Below are 17,748 nucleotides of genomic sequence, written 5' to 3' on the forward strand. Positions count from 1 at the left end.
TTATTGTGTCTCTCTATCGTCCACCTAAGCCCTCTTCCACCTTCATCACTGAACTTTCATCTATTTTAGCAGATCTATGTGCCATCACTCCAAATATCATTTTAACTGGGGATTTTAATATTCATGTTGACAATCCCAATGACATTTTCTTCATAGACTTTATCTCCACACTGGATAGTTTTGACCTCACTCAGTATATGTCACATTTCCAACACACAATAAGGGCCATATTTTAGACCTGATCTGCTGCTCTGGTATTGTCCCATTTAATCTTTCCGGCACAGAACTTCCATTGTCAGACCACAAATTTTTAACTTTTGATGTCAACCTTCCTGTCTGCAAATCCCGCCAAGACCGTATCATGTCCTTTCGTAATATTAAGAACATCAACATCGCAGAACTTAAAGGATAAGTACCGTTTTTTACGACCTGGACCTTATTTCTGGCAAAACATATGATCATTTACTCACCCAGATAACTTTGGTGTCATTCGGCGTCGTTCGGACGAAATTAGATCCAGTGTAGCGGCGATATATCCATATAATGGGAGAGACGGGGCAGCGACACACAGCCTCTATATAACGCATTATCTGCCACGAAACTAGTTAATTTCATCAATATTTTGTTATGAAATGCTAGCGCTATTAGCCTCTGAGTCCGGGCTCGTCCGTTATCAACATCCGGGGTCAAACTAGCAGTAGCAGCTACAGGTAAACAAGCCGCGCTGTCGCGGTGCGCGCGCAGCTCAGAGACGACATCTTCCAGGTCAGAGGTAGTAGATCAGCCTACAGACCCCGGATGTTGACAATAGACGAGCCCGGACTCAGAGGCTAATAGCGCTAGCATTTCATAACAAAATATTGATGAAATTAACTAGTTTCGTGGCAGATAATGCGTTATATAGAGGCTGTGTGTCGCTGCCCCGTCTCTCCCATTATATGGATATATCGCCGCTACACTGGATCTAATTTCGTCCGAACGACGCCGAATGACACCAAAGTTATCTGGGTGAGTAAATGACCATATGTTTTGCCAGAAATAAGGTCCAGGTTGTAAAAAACGGTACTTATCCTTTAACAGTCTAATTTCTATGTCAATTTCTCATCCACACCTTTTCTCTGTTACTGAACTTGTCGACCATTACAACAGCACACTACTTACTGCACTGGACACCCTAGCTCCATCAAAAACCTGCACAGTGACTTTTTCTAGGACTGCTCCATGGTTCACCTCAGAACTCCGCCAACTAAAAACACATGGTCACCGCCTTGAGCGCCTTGCCAAGAAAACCGGACTCACTGTTCACTCTCAAATGTACTTGGACCACATCACCTCTTACAAGACTGCTCTAAATGCTGCCAAATCTGCCTTCTACTCCAACATCATCCACCGTGACCGAAACAATACCAGGATTCTCTTCTCCACAATAAATAAACTACTCAAGCCCAAAGAAACTGCCACCCGCTTTATATCAGCCCTTCAGTGTCAGCAATTCTTGGACTTCATCAATCACAAAGTTTACTCCATACATCACCATCTCACCCCCTGTCTGTCTTCTCAGTCAAACACTCCTTCACTCAACGTCACTGTACGGCCCACCAGTACCCCGTCTGCCTTCCATCTTCCCTCAAATCAACAGATATCTCAACTGATCATGTCTTTCAGGTCTACTACCTGTCTGCTCGATCCACTTCCTACCACATTGGTCAAGGCCTGTCTCCCCACACTCTCCTCACTCATCACACAAATTGTACACTCCTCCCTATCAAATGGTATTGTTCCCTCCCTACTCAAAACTGCTTCAGTCACACCCATATTAAAGAAACCTGGTCTAGACCCGAATGAATTTAATAACTATCGCCCTATTTCAAACCTCCCATTCATCTCAAAAGTTATTGAACGTACAGTAGCCTGCCAACTTCAAGACCATCTATCCAAGAATAACCTCTATGAGCCTTTCCAGTCCGGTTTCCGTCCCAATCACAGTACAGAAACAGCTCTCACTAAAATTACAAATGACCTTCTTTTAGCAGCGGATTCTGGCCTACTCACCATCCTCATACTCCTAGACCTCAGTGCCGCCTTCAACACAATATCTCACACCATCCTCTTAGATCGTTTGGCCGGCACTGGGGTCTCTGGCATTTCTCTTCAGTGGTTCCATTCTTACCTCTCTGACCGTTCACAGTTCATCCAAGGAGAAAATACCAGATCATCACCCTCACCACTCCCTCACGGTGTTCCACAAGGTTCTGTCCTCGGTCCCCTACTCTTTATCATCTATATCCTCCCTCTTGGCAATATCTTCCGTCATTTTGGTATCCACTTTCACTGTTATGCTGACGACACCCAAATCTATATCACCACCAAACCAGATACTACATTACCACCTACTGCCCTTATGGACTGCCTGTAAACCATTACAAACTGGATATCAAACAACAAGCTCAAATTCAATGGCAATAAAAGTGAAATTCTCCTCATCGGATCCAAATCATCACTCTCCAAATCCCACCCCCTCAGTATTCTCATCGACGGCTGTTTGGTCCCCACTTCAACCAAAGTTAAAAAGTCTTGGTGTTATTTTGGACAGTACCCTCTCATTCACATCCCACATCAATAACATCTCACGCACAGCCTTTTTCCATCTCCGCAATATCTCCAGACTCCGCCCCTCCCTTACCCAGCACTCCACCGAAATCCTCATAAATGCCCTGGTCATTTCCCGCTTAGATTATTGCAACTCCCTCCTCACCGGTCTACCACAGAAAGTCATCCACCGTCTACAAACCATCCAGAACACCGCCGCCAGAATCATCACCCGTACCAAGTCCTCGGATCATATTACACCAGTCCTCATGCAACTCCACTGGCTCCCTGTCCATCAACGTATACATTACAAACTCCTTCTGCTAACATTCAAAGCTCTCCACAACCAGGCCCCCCCATATCTCTCTAATATGCTACACCCTTATATCCCAACCCGTTCACTCCGTTCCTCATCTGCCTCCCTGCTTTCCACCCCTTCATTTTCACTCACCTCACTGGGCGCTCGGGCTTTTAGCTGTTCTGCACCCAGACTCTGGAACTCACTCTCACTACACATACGCACTCTGGACTCCATTGACACCTTCAAATCCCACCTCAAAACACACCTTTTTAAGTTGTCCTATTCCCTATAATACCCTGTCCCCCAACCGTTTTATCCACTTTATGTTTTTTTTTTTTTTTTAACCACATTGTATTTTCTTTGTATATATTCATTTTATGTGCTATTGTATTTCATATCTGTTCTTTGTTGTTTTCTGTTTCTTTAATGTAAGGTGACCTTGGGTGTTTGAAAGGCGCCAACAAATAAAATGCATTATTATTATTATTCATCAGGCCAGCTAGTTGCCAGATGTGGCTGGTAACCACAGGTTCTATTATTTGGTCTCTGTAGAGGTGACCTCACTGTCACAGACTTCAGGAAGCTGCACACGGTCACTGCACTTGACAGTTGCTCAATGAAAAATAGTACCAGCACTTATGTTCACATTTCTTTTTGTGTAGAATACTAGACATTGTAAAGCTTTTGTAAAGCATTTGTCTCAGTGATTCACGGTATGTGTTAATTTGCAAATAGAGCCGGGAAGTGAAATCCGATCAAAAGCTCGAGATGTAATCCTCCAGCGTCAGCGTCCAACTTATTCCTGGCTGAAGCGTGTTGTTGCTAGTTTAAGACCGAGGGTCTTAAAATGAGGTTTGATCAGTTGCTCTGCTGGCACATCTCAAGGCAACAGAAAGCGTTTGCAGTAAAAAGATGGGCCCTTGATCTAAAGTCAACGTCGAGGTGTTTTACCTGCTACAGTACATAGAGGACTCAGTGTTCAGATAGTAAGAAGCGCCGACATAGGCGGTTTCAAAACACACACACAGTATGCTTTTAATGCGTTTTCATCCATCTTTTCTTATTCGCATTTTCAAAAATTGCGAATAAATACTTGAGATGGAAACGCCAGAATTTCGAAAAAAGGCAGTAAATTCACAAAAAAGTTTTTACGCTTGGAGGGGGTGGTTTATCAGCGTATCGATAAAAGGAAAATGCGACTTTTTGTTATGGAAACAGGTTTTGCGAATAAATCATGACTAACCCGGATGTGACGTTGTGTTTGAGCCAGAGTTTGAGGGTGAAGTGCTGCTGGACGACGACTTCCCAAAAGTCCTTCACCCGGCAACATTTCCAAACAAATGGAGATCGACGCGGTCTCCATCCAGCAAACTCCGACAGCACTCGTAACATTAAAAATCTTCTTTTCCTTCTCCTCTTCAGCAGGGTTTTGTAGGCTGTGAACGCTGACAAAATTGTAGCTAATGTTCTCCCAAGAGCCAACAGGTTCACCAGTAAATTGTCCATGATGTTGACTGTCAGCTGAGTGTCAACTGTTGTCATGGATACATTCACGCTCTCTTATGACGCCATCTCACGGCGCACTCCTCCTCTCCCAATAATCGCAAAACAATAACAAATGGAAACGGGCATAAATTTGTATTTGCTTTTTACGCATTTTCACAAAATCCGCTCTTAAATTCGATACATTTGGATGGAAACACAGTTACTGTAGCAAACATCATGGAATGTTTAAGCAGCAAAACTAAAATCTGTAGTTACAAACAGAACAGACAAAAGGATACTCTCCAGAGGAAACAGCAGTGATGGAGCTCAGGTTTCGGGAGATTTCAATAATCAATTAAGCTAAACTATACTCCTGTCAATGAGTCCATTGCAGGTTATGTAATTAATATGTTCCTCATATAAGATGAATTATCTCACCCCTCCCCTATTGATCAGACTGAGATCCATGCATTACATTAAAAGAAGAAGAAATTCTCCTTACTGTACGCATACTGATCACAATGTCATCCACTGTGCTCAAAAACAGCAAAATCTTGCCCTGTCTCAACCCAAGCATGAAGTACAATTTAATCAAATCATGTAAATAAGCCTTGGCAGGAGGTCACTTCCGTACGTCAGCGTGTGGCCGGCTAACACCTTTAACAGTTATCTGTCTAACTACAGTATAAATCTATACTTCACTTATCCAGCAGTGAGGTTGGAGCTTTACTGCTCGCTTTCACTTTCATTTTTGGCAGCTTGAGTTTAAAACTGAGCCATAGCAACAAAACAATAGTGTGTGGCTAGCTAACGTTACTAATGATCTATTTAAAGGATCAAAAATGTTAAAAACACAAATATACTAAAACAAACTATTAACAATACGTACAAAGCGAACTGTGAAAGTGAAGTATTTTAAGTAAGTAACGGATGAAAAAGCACAGAGATAACTATAGATGTATACTGTAGAGCTGGCACCGGAAACCAAAGGTTGTACAGTTTGTACAAGCGGATATATGTCACACTGCATTGTGCATGTAGAGAACTGTATAGTAAACAGGGAATGATTTCGGACACAGACATGAGAAATTGGAAAGAAAGTGAGTAAGGGTATGTCCAGAAATGTTTAACAATTCCTTCAAGTGCACCTATGTACCAGCCATACTTAAAATCAATGAATACAAAACACACAGAGAGGAGGTGGGTAGAGGAGTTCCAGTGGGTGGCGAAATAAGAGAGAAGGGCAGAGAGAGACAGTGAAGGGGCCTGGGTATGGGTGGGAGAAAGTGTGTCACTTCTCAAATTAGACTGAGGAATTTGTGTATGAAGTTCACAGGAGGATTGGTTTCACTGGGGGCTGGTGCAAGTTGCATCTATTAGGATTAAACATTGGGCTCAGAAGTCAATATGAGTTTCAATTCTTTTGGAAATCGGTCCTTTTCTGTGCATAGTATACTGAACGTGTCTTGTTTTAATGTACAGATTTCTGAAAAGATATGTAAATAAAGCACAGAGCTTTGATCGGCCACGTACACATCCCACATAAAGATCCCCTGAAGAAGCGCTTTTTAGGTTTAATTTATTTGACAATTAACTACAGTCGCATCAACAATGTACATGCACAATAAAAAGAGGATCAAGAATAACAACAGAAGGCCGGAGGATTTATTTCTATTGTGGTCGTTGTTGTAGTAAGAAGTGCATGTTGCCAAATAATATCTATATATAGAAACAATTTTCAAATCACATGGAAAATATAACAGAAGCAAAACGGCAATAACAAAATAGCAGGGTTAAAAGGTTGAGGTGATCAAGTTATTACTGACTGTGACACTCATGGCAAATAAAACAATTTTTCCTTTACAACTTAAAGGTGCTATTTGTAAGGAAAGTTGATTTTTGAGTCGCGTTGGGAATGAGACTCATCAGACTCAACAAATAGCACTTTGAAGGGACAGAGATAACATTACATACAAACCAATATACAAAAATGAGCAGATATGACAAGTCTATTAGCTGAGCAATAGAAAATGAATCATGACCTTCTTTGATCATCAATCAACCATTTGTGTCATTTACCAAGCAAAAACACAGATCATTATATTGTGTTGTTTTCTCACAACTGCTGCTTCTTTGTCTGATGCGATAGTAAATTTAATATATTTGAGTTTTGCACCATTCATTGGACAAAACGAGACATTTGATGAAACCACCTTGGGCTCTGGAAACTTGTGATAGGCATCGTTTTCATTGTTGCATGACATTTAATAGAGCAGTGAATTAAGAAATTCATTTATGAATCAATTGATAATGAAAATAATGCCAAATTGCCACCCTACATAGTGGATCATAGACAACTTTTTACAAATAAAAAACTCTAATTGTCAATGTTAAACACAAACTCACTTCAACCTTAATGGGCCAAAAAAGTTCTAATGCAGAGTCCTGTTTTCACGTCTAAAATTGCAAAAACCTGCATGGTAACAAGCCGAAATGCATCGAATATATGAGTATAGGTAAAAAAAAAATGAACAGAACCGTAGATGAAATTAACACAGGAAGGTAAAAAACGAAAGCACAGTAATGGAGAGTAAATCATGTTTTATTTAATAACAAGTGTGCCCAATACACTGTGTGTCACTCTGGTATGGCCTTACTTGCTCTCTCTCTCTCTCTCTCTCTCTCTGTCAGATCATTTAGTCTTGGGTTAGGCAATATGACAATTTATACTATGAGACAATATTGTCTCACAGTATAAATTGTCATAGTTATATAACTGTCTACCAATACCTGTCTGAGACTTTGCCATACTGTTCATACTGAAGTTTGTATTCCTCTAATATATATTGTTATAGACCAGTGATTATCAACCTGTTTTGAGTTAGCACAAGGCACAGCAGGTTAAAGCAACATCATGTAGCTTTTTTAAAATAACAGCTTTAAAATCATTTTGATGGTAAATTGACTTGTAATAAAGTAAATGGTGTCTCTGCCACTCCGCCCCCATTGCTTGTTTCTGCACTATGCTACTTCAGGGGAGGATTACAGCGTTACATAAATCTTTACTTCAAGAAAGATGACGTAATGAGTTTTGTTTGTAGTTAGCACTTACTGTCTGACAAAATGTTACAGACCTGGGATTTGTATTTACAACAGTTGCATTTCATTTAGAGACTGTGTGAGTGTGTTGTGCTACACATCCCTGCATAATGTTGCTTTAGCGTCATTGGATATTCAAATCTCCCAACACGACAAACAGGATCGGTCAGGATCTAATGTTAATTTTCTCAGCCAAGAAGGTTATGTTCTCACCCGTGTCCGTTTGTTGGCTGGTTGGTTTGTCAGCAGGTTTACACAGAAACTACCAAATGGATTTCCATGAAAAAAAGGATGGCTCTCGGCTCAGAATAGACCAAACTTTTGGTGCGGATCAAAGTGATAGTCCGGGTCTTTTGATGTGCGAGGAATACGGACATTGTATAGTTGAGGGGAATGTAGTCACAAAGGACAGAGCTGTCTGGCGGCAATGCAGAGTGCCAAAGATGTTCAAAATATAGCGTAAACTAAAACGGATGGTATATGGTGTGCCTTTCGTTAAGGTGGCTAAAATACGTCTTGCTGTCGGTGCTATTTAGCAGTATAGTGCTCTGCTTCCCTGCTGGTGCTACATGCTTCTTCTCCACACAGGGGGAGAGCTGACCATCATATACTGCAGGTAATAGACTGACTAGGGATAAGTATCTCATACAACCCCACATCAAAAGACCCAATCCCTTGAAGGGACGGATCCAGGAATTCTTTTCTCCCTGTCTTCATGTCCCCTTGAAATGAAAGGCAGTGTTATTTGCTTCCACCTATTTATGTGTTTCCTGTAATAACAGTCAGGTAGGGAGAAACTAGTTGAGGATATTGATTGATGTTTATAGTACCAAATAGCGTTAGTGCAGAATACGAGTTATGCCCCTGCCATACACCTACGTCAAAATAACAGCTGCACTGCTGAAGGACATCAGAGGCAAAACCAAAAGAGATTGTCTCCATAAAATATGATACAGTTTCACCAAAATCAGCAAATTAAGTTTTAAATTTGTGCTTTTGTACAGTAATCAGTAAGGCCAGCCCCCTCACAGACAGACAAAACAGGTGTTTTTCTGACAGGAGTCTAAAAGTTAACCCTTACCCTTAAAGTTGGAGACTGGATGAGTAAATGGCATGATATTTTTTGTTGAAATGGGTTGGTTCAAGCTTATGTAAGCACACATGACACTGGCTGTGTCCAAATTCAGGGGCTGCAGCCTTCAATGGCCTAGCCTTTGCGGTCCACGAGGGCCGGGTCCTTCGGACAGGTCTTTGAAAGCCTCGTCCACCGTTGCTAAATGGGACGGTCTAGCCTCCGGAGTATTTCCTGGTTGGCCACCAGATGTTCGCGCCCCTTACCCTTACGTCACGATTGTGAATGAAGATATGCATTAAAGTCTGTTTTGGTTAAAATCTATCAAACGTGTACATTTATTTGTGTGTGTGCAAAAATTAACGACAAAATGTGTCAAATCTAAATTGAATCATCAACATTACAAAATAAACATTAACCCATTCGTGAATAGCCTAACAACTATATTTACCATAGCATTACCAGCGTCGCGTATTTTAACTGAAAGTTGAAATTTGAGTTGAGGTTTTGAAGTTTAACTTATCTGGCGTTGGACGTTTACATGACTAAAAACCGAGTATAAACCCATTACTTAAATGTGAATGTCATGTCTGCGCCACTTGATGTCACCATTTTCTCTTGCTTCCTCTTCTGTTTCGGGACTGAGCAGCGGTGCGCAAAGAATCTTGGGATATGGGAGGCCACGAAGGATAGTTGCGGTGCGTCCTCCGAAAAGAGGGAAGGCCAGGCTGCATTTGTGGGCTGCGTTTGGAGGAGCCTCTGAATTTGGACAGCCTTCGCGCAGCGTTGTGACGTAATTGGCCTTCAAATGCGCACTTCGTGGGCTGCAGCCCCTGAATATGGACACAGCCATTTTGTTTTACATGACTGGATTTAATATAAAAAAACAGAGATACTGATTCTTTGTAATTTCTTTGGCATATATTGTTAAATATAACATGACCGTGGATGTGATCTAAAATGGTTTTCAATAATAATCTTTTAGAAACCTACAGTATTACACTTCAACAACACAATGTTTTATGATACTGCCTGCATTGTTTTGCTGTCTGGGTGGTTAGCGGTTACAGATCTGGTGAGCTTTACTTATTGGTAAGCAGTTATTGGTGGTTTAAAATTCAGAGTGATACAGGGCTATTGAGCTTGATATAAGATCAGGCTTGATTGAATTAAAGGGGAATGCTGACCCTTGATGGAGGCATGCAAAAACTTAAGTAAAATGGCACTCAGTAAAGTTACTGAGTGCCATTTTACTTAAGTTTTTGTTTTCTACTACAAATCACAAAGGTCGTACACACAGTCCAAACTGGTTGGTGCTAGAATGGATGGGCTGGAGGGACAAGGCAGGGGCACTCAGCTGTGCACTCTGCTGTGACTGTTTATGTCAATGGTTGCCTCACAGCGAAACAACCAATCACAGCAGTGTAGAGGATGACATTCTGATTTTCATTTGCGCTAAGGTTGACAGAGCTGTTTATATCTCAACAGTCCTTTAAAGGTGCATTTTGTAAGCCCTGGACACAATTTTAGTTGAAAAAATGAAATAACCCTATCAACAGAGACGAAGTAGTAACAGTTCTGGCATTATGTCCAAGATGCCTATGTATTGCATTGCAGGGATATCCACTGCCAAGCAGCCAGGGACGTTCGTTCCTTATTGTAATACCACATCTGCCACGAGAGGCCATAATGAGTCACTGTAGCCTCTAGTCTGCCGCAGGATAGGAGGGAGAAGTCGAGCCGGCCGGAGGGAATGGCCACCTCATTTAGTTATTTAGTAAACATGAAGATGCAGAAGCTCCAGAAAAATCATCAGGTCGAGCAACGGCTCCTGGAAAGAAACCACGTCTGTGGCAGAGAAAAGAAGCAACGTAAAGAGAACCTTAACAAGACTAACTACTACAGGGGCTTTCCAACACTGGAGACAGTTCGGGGCGAGTAAAAAGCTCAACATAAAATGTTTCATTAGGCTGATAAGTAACATCTATTATTTGCTGTTTACCGAAACATATCTATAGTGTAACTAATGACAACACAAACTGTAACAGTTAGTGTGAGGTGACTGTTTTCTTGTTTCTGTGGAGTTTCCAAAACTGAGCTTACGAAGCTGTAATGTGAACTTGTACAAAAACAAGATGACAGCTGTTTTATAATCATGCTGATTTATAATAAGCATGATTATAAAACAGCAGACTTATTTTGGCTGTCGGAGCTCGGTCGAGTTTTGCCTATTCTTGTTCTGCTGTCAGTTATTACTTCCCTTTAGTTATAAGAGATGAATGTAAGTTGCAATTATATGGATCCGGTAGTAGAAAGACTGAAAAAATGTTGTTCAATACATCATAATGTAACTACTTGGCATTACTGTTATGAGATGAGGCAAGATTTGAGGTTGGGACATTACAAGGTTTATTACACATGTTTAACTGTAGCAATGATACTCTTAGATATTGTGTACAATTAGTAAATCATGAAATTCTTACAACAGGTATGAACAAAGAGCAGCTCCGGCTTCTACCTCCATGAAGAAATGCCCAGGGCCTGCAGAGCTGGAAGATTCTGCTTATCAAGCACTGGACCAAGTGGCAGTGACAAGTAAGTCTAAAGTGGCTGCAGATCTGACTGATTTTTTCTCTGCTGCCCATGTTTCAGCTATGTGATAATATAAAATCATTAGTTGTGTACACAATTATTCCTATAAGAAGGCAGATAGCACTGTGATGTATGTATTATGAGTACAGACATTATCTGAATAAATAAATCCTGTCTGTAATATTAAAATTGATCATCCTATTAATCATATCCTACATGTACAGAGGGATTTACAAAAAATATTCAGTTCACACTGTATATATTTTAGCGTAATCATTTCTCTGTTCACACTGTATAATAAACACAGTACGGACATGTTATAACAAAAACAATGTGTCTAAACTGAACTAATTGCCCTGCCACATCTTTGTCTTTTTAGATCCCAAATTCCAGTCCAGCCACCCAGTGATGAATTACCACTCTGCCCTTTACTCTCATCTGCAGCTGGTCTCATCAACAAGCCCCCCAAGATGACATCTGTCTCTGTACATTACATCAGCTGACATCCATGACCATCATCCCATGACATATTCTCTATACTGTGAACTTTTGCACATCCCGTGATGAAGAGGTTTGTACAAAACTGTACGGCTTTGTGAATCTAAAACATACACACTTGCTGTAGTGTGTGATGAAGTGTTTCCTTATACACTGATTAGGCATAACATTATGACCACCTGCCTAATATTGTGAAGGTTCCCCTTGTGCAGCCAAAACAGCTCTGACCTGTCAAGACATGGACTTAAGACCTCTGAGGGTGTCCTGTGGTGTCTGGCACCAGGGCTTTTTATAGTGGATCCTCTGGGTCCTGTATGTTGGGGGATGGGGCCTCCATGGATCAGACCTGCTCCAGCACGTCTTACAGATGCTCGATCAGATTGGGATCTGGGGAATTTGGAGGCCCGGTCAACACCTTGGGCCCTTTATTGTGTTCCTCGAGCTGTTCCTGAGCAGTGTTTGCAGTGTGGCAGGGCACATTGTCCTGCTGGGGGGCCACTGCCATCGGGTAGTGTTGTTGTGTCAAGTGGCATTCATATGAATGCCAGCACCCAAGGTTTCCCAGCAGAACATCACATTGTGATGAGATGATCAATGTTATTCACGTCACCTGTCAGTGGTTTTAATGTTGTGGCTGATCGGTGTATTTTTCTATTGTATTCTATATTTATGGTCTTGACTGTTGCAGTAATTAGCCTTAATTTATTATGCACCAGACACAAAGGCAAATTCCTTCCTCTAAACAGTGTGGTATTTTAGTGGCCACTATTGCACTGATATTTTTTAAAATTTGTAAAGTTTGTAATAAATGGCAAAACATGAAAGGCTGTTTGTGTTGACAATACCCTAAATGAAACATTCCAACCTGCTGAAAAGGCTTTTGTGCCAGCTTTACTCAAATGTAGGTTACAAGGGTTGTTTAGTATGCCTGCTTTCAAATACCTGTTTGTTACGCCAACAGAATGAGCTGTTCCCAGAATTCTGTATCAATGTATACCTCCAAAAGTTTTATTTAGCACGTATTGTGTAACAAAAGAATGCAACATTGAGATGGAGTAAAATACTGCCCCCTGTCCGTTTGAGGCAGGTGGCTGGGAATCACAAACAGCTCCTTTGATTAAAGATTGTAGGCTGTCGAAGGTATCAAATTTCATGTTTCAGTTTGACATTTGATTGGCGTGAATGCAGTCAGATACGACTGAAGCCATCCATGCTGAAATGTCTGACAGTAACTCTTGTTCTACAGTGCTATGAGAGATTGTTTCACTGTGAGCCAACTGATAATGTACCAACTAATCAAAGCAGAGTGCCCTGATAGCATTTTTCTGATAGGAAATTGCTGAATATCAGCTCCTATAACTGGCTATGCCAAGTATAGGTCGACCCAAAGTATACAGTATATCTATACATGTAAATTGTGTATAATTTACTTCTACTTGTACTTTTAATACTTAAGTACATTTCATCTCAAATACTTTAAGATGTTCACTTAACTACTACTGGGTGACTTCCACTTTAACCAAAGTCATATTTAAACACAGATCCACACTGTGCCCTACATCCTCCCCCAACCCATTCTCACTACATTAGCGTGTTCGTGCGGAGTGTCTGCCACATTATCATTCCAAACCAGTCTACCTTTAGGGGGTGTGGGTTATAAAGCCCTCCATCACCAAGTCTGCATCGATGCAGGCTTACCAAACCTCACTCCTCTCAAGTGCAGCACCTCTTTTTTTTAGATTGATGAAATGCCTAATCCCTAGTTCCATGTGGTTATTTCTTGAGGATAATGAATAAGTCATCATACCTCAAACTGACATTTTATACTCTTTTAGACTCTTTTTGAGCATGTACATGCAAAGTATGTTACATGTGTTGATTTCATTTGACTTGATTACCTGAGTTATGAGGTTTCAGCGACTATCGAAAGAACCAAGGACCAAGAATGGCAAACAAAAACATTTCCAAACAAAAAAGTGCAACAAATGTGTATGATCTATCCAATAAATAATTTTTCTTTCACAAGCTTTCTGATCAGAAATAGGCTACTTTATTGATCCAAGGGGACGAATTGGGTCACATTGCAGTTGCTTCGTCCAAGAATAGGAATGTAGCAGCATAGAGAAATTATAAAAAAAAATGTATGTAAATGCAGAATAAAAATAGAATTAAAAGAATAAAACAGAATATAACAAAAATATGTGCGTTATGATATATGTAACAATGTATAGAGAATTAGGGATGGACCCTGATATTCAACTAATCAAATTTGTTCGTTGGGTAGGTATTCAGATATTTGTTTGTTTTATTTGTTGTGAATAGTTTTATGTATTTTTTTTATTAAATACAGACTATCAATAAATGGGAACTGCAAAATAGCTGGTAGTATGTCACAAATATTATGTCATAATATGGTTACCCATATATTCATTTATTTGTCATTATTGATTTTCTATATTCAGAGCTGCGCATTCTCTCATTAACAACAAGCCTCCTCACCAACAAGCAGCGCGTCTGCTGTTTTGAAAACTGACAAAACTTTATAAACTGCTTTATAACACTGCTGATGAACGAAGTCTACAGAGCAGACACAGACAAAGACACAGGGTGGGGCAGACTGGGTGGTGTACATGCAATACAGAGATCAGAGAGAGCAGTTGAAGAGACAAACCAGTTGAGCAGATTAAAGTAGCTCCTGAGCAAACAGTAAAATAAGGTGAGAATTAAAATACTGAAATAAGAAATTAGCTACTAGAGATAAGGTTGTGTCGCCTACCCCCTTAGTAACTCCTTGCATCCTCATAGAGCCTTTGCACCAGTTCTTGCTAAGGCCCTGATAGTTCCTAGAAATACAATAGGATCCTTGCATCATTTGATGCTCAGGCCTTAATAATACAAAATCTGAGCAAGTGTGGCTCCCAGCACTGATGGTATTAGGAGCCACGCTGCTGTCCATGCGGCTTGGACCCCGACTAATCTCCATCCAGGGCCAACAGTCCCTGGCATCCTCTTTGCTCGGGCCTTAATAAATGAGTAACACCTGCAGTATTAATTTCACTTTGGCAGACACTCCAATGAAAATGCAGATAGGGAATGTGCACTGCCAGCTGCCAAAATTGCATTTACAGTTATGACTTACAGAAGAAAATAATTTTGGCTACAATGAACTGCAGCAGCAGAGAAGGAGGAGAGGGGGATCTCTTTGTTAAACACTCAAACTGGAACATATCATCAACTCTCTTCTCTTCATCCTCATCTATCCACTGACTTCAGCCAACATGCTGCCTCCCTGAAAGCACTGACTGTTATGTAATGTACAACACAGGTGGAGATCTGAGCTGCCACCACACAGATAGCTCTTTTAATGTCTCAGAGATGTGATAATTGTTGTTACATACAGTATGCTAAAGGATGACCATACATACAAATTCCTCTGCCAGAATTATCAAGCTACAATATTGCTATGAGATCGAATATCATGTGATGTGTGTTAGACTATATGACCCATTTAACCATCTGTTTTTTTACAGGGATGGTTCATTGTGGCGTCCTTCTCCAAACGTGTGTGCACATCATATCTACTGTAGTCTCTATATGTGTGTGTGAGAGAGAAGCCTAGGAACAGACACAGTGAACGCGTGTAACGAAACAAGACACCAACAACACACAGCAGACACATGCGTCTCGCCATTGAGGCGCGACACACATCGATTTCCACAGTCTCCTGCAGCTCTAACCCAGCAACAGCACTCATCCTGTCGAGTTCCATTAATCACCTACTTCATAAAAACTACAAAAAATCACTATGTCCCTTTGTCTGAGAAAATATAGCCTGAACCTGCACGTACGCGTCCAACTATGCATCTCACAAGACATTCAGTGCACAGGCTTGTGTGTAGTACAGTGAGCAGCTACAATTCATCTGCATGACAATTTCACTAAAACTAGTCGTTTTCCAGGGTTTATATGTATATGTGACTAACTACTGTTGTCGAGTGAGCGTTGATATAGACCATATTCAATGAGCTACAGTATGTAGATGTACTGATGAGCAAAGACACCTTAAATTGCCAATAGCCTATATCAAATGTAAATGTACCGTGGCGCTCTGCCCACAGTGGAGAACCGCACGTACAGTGGCAGTCTGACCTGGTACTGGTTCTGTTGAACCGGAGAATCGGCTAGTAACCATGGCTACCGCTGATGTAGCCAAGATTAAAGGGCAACACATCAATCATGTAAGAGATAAACAGTGTTAAAACTGCTTGAGCTGCATGGGTTTGCAGCTCCTGCCTTGGAACGAATGGATGAAAGCAAATAAAGACCGACTGGTGAAATGCATTGAGCTATGAGTTTATCCTGTATAATAATGTCATTTCAATATCAGCTGTAAAACGGGTTGTCGACGAACATTGGCTGCTGATCAAGGGTCGGTACCAGTGTTTCTGTCTTACCTGTGTACCCCTGCGGAGCAAACCCGAGCCGACGACCTGCTGGCTTTTTTCTTCCTTTCCTCGCTCTGCTTGGAGAGCAAACAACGACACGAGACGGGGATTAGTGGTCAAATGAAAATGTTTCCCGAAGGAGAGGTGCCTCCGTCCGGCTGCCAAACACGAAATGTCGGTGAAGCCTCCTCCCAGCAGCCGCGGATTTTCTAAACATTCGCTCGGCCGGACCATACAGCAGTAACGCTAGGGGGAGACTGCTGCTAATATATACTGCTTGTAAACATAGTGCAGACACGACCTCTCGCGAGAACGCTTCACGTTTAATTCTCCTGACAAACAGTATGGGAATGGCTGTGATGCCAAATCTCTCCAAGCCAGGGGTCTGACAACTAAGTGCCTCTACAGTAATTCACTTATTCACTGTGAGAAAGTCGAAAAGAAAGACATATATGCAAAACATGGCATTGTTCAGCTTAATAAAGGAATTCTAATGGTTTAATTACAAGTAGCCTACTGACAACAAACACTAACTGGCAAAAGGCTTTGTGTGGCTGTATAGCCAACATACAACCAACTGACCAACACATGGTGAAGGACAGAAAGTCAGTCTAGAACTTAAATGCCAACCGATAAAGCCCTGAAAGCAGTCTGGTTAATTGATAAAAGAGATTGTGGGGAAAAATAGACAACTTGCCAACATGCAAAAATGGTGCAGTGTTTTGCAGTGCTAGGCTTTTTATTGATCAATTCACCTGAATATCGTTGTGTTGTGTGTGTAACAATAACCAGGTCAAATGTTTAGGGATATAGTATCACATTAAAAAGTTGCATCAATTGCTCTGCAGGGATGTTGCAACTAGGGTATTAGATGTATGTGACAGGGTTGTAATTATAATATATATATATATATATATATATATATATATATATATATGGGTAATACCCCCTCACCTTCCCCCTGCTCTTTGATAGAAAAACAACTCTTCTATGTGACGACAGGCAATCACGCACCACCATCCAAAATAATCATTAGCAACTTTCATCACAATCATAACTCCACCTGCCATTATCACTACTACCCATTGGCGTTGCAGCCATCATTAGCCACTATAGTTAGGAAATAATAACGTATCAGTTACTTTGACAGAAGGTTTTTGTGGCCCTGGTAGTTGAGGCCTAGTGCCTGTTCTCAGCTGTCCTCCTGTGACCACACCTGGCTGACCTGGTAGTCCCATGTACAACCAGAGAGGGGGAGGGAGCTCAGTGAGCCACAATGAATGTACTGTTTAATCAGACAACAAAAGAGAAAAGAATTAGTTATCTTGCATGCTATTTCCTAAGTGGATGTTCACTGGCTGTTCGGTGTTAATGGGTTGAAGTGTTTTATGAAGGGTGGACGCAATAAAAATAAATTGGAAACTAATAATGATCAATTTAATACATTTACTTTTGAATTAAAATAGAATTTGTTGGGAATTAAATACAATTTAACTTCAAATATATAACCATTACTCAAAGGTTACTAACCATTAATCAATTAAATATATTTAATTTTAAAGTAAAGTTTCAATGCAAGGGAATTTAATACAATCTAACTTTTCTATTACTCATTAATTAAATGTATTTAATTTTAAATAAAGTATCATTGCATCATTTAAGTTGAT

General features: G+C 40.7%; 1 protein-coding gene across 3 annotated transcripts in view; it reads right to left on the reverse strand.

Annotated features, from left to right (window-relative positions):
- ache (acetylcholinesterase (Yt blood group)) overlaps nucleotides 1–16,351 on the reverse strand; it is a 51,940-nt gene extending 35,589 nt beyond the window's left edge. For 2 of the 3 annotated variants that reach the window (XM_084344879.1, XM_084344877.1), the window contains exon 1: nucleotides 16,091–16,350. The gene's annotated coding sequence lies outside the window, so the exon portion shown is untranslated. Of the gene's footprint in view, nucleotides 1–16,090 lie in introns of all 3 variants that reach the window. The other variant, XM_084344878.1, reaches the window with a different exon arrangement.
- Between the last annotated feature and the right edge of the window lie 1,397 nt (nucleotides 16,352–17,748).

Source organism: Pagrus pagrus (assembly GCF_965226575.1).
Source record: "Pagrus pagrus genome assembly, chromosome: 22".
Taxonomy (NCBI): Eukaryota; Metazoa; Chordata; class Actinopteri; order Spariformes; family Sparidae; genus Pagrus; species Pagrus pagrus.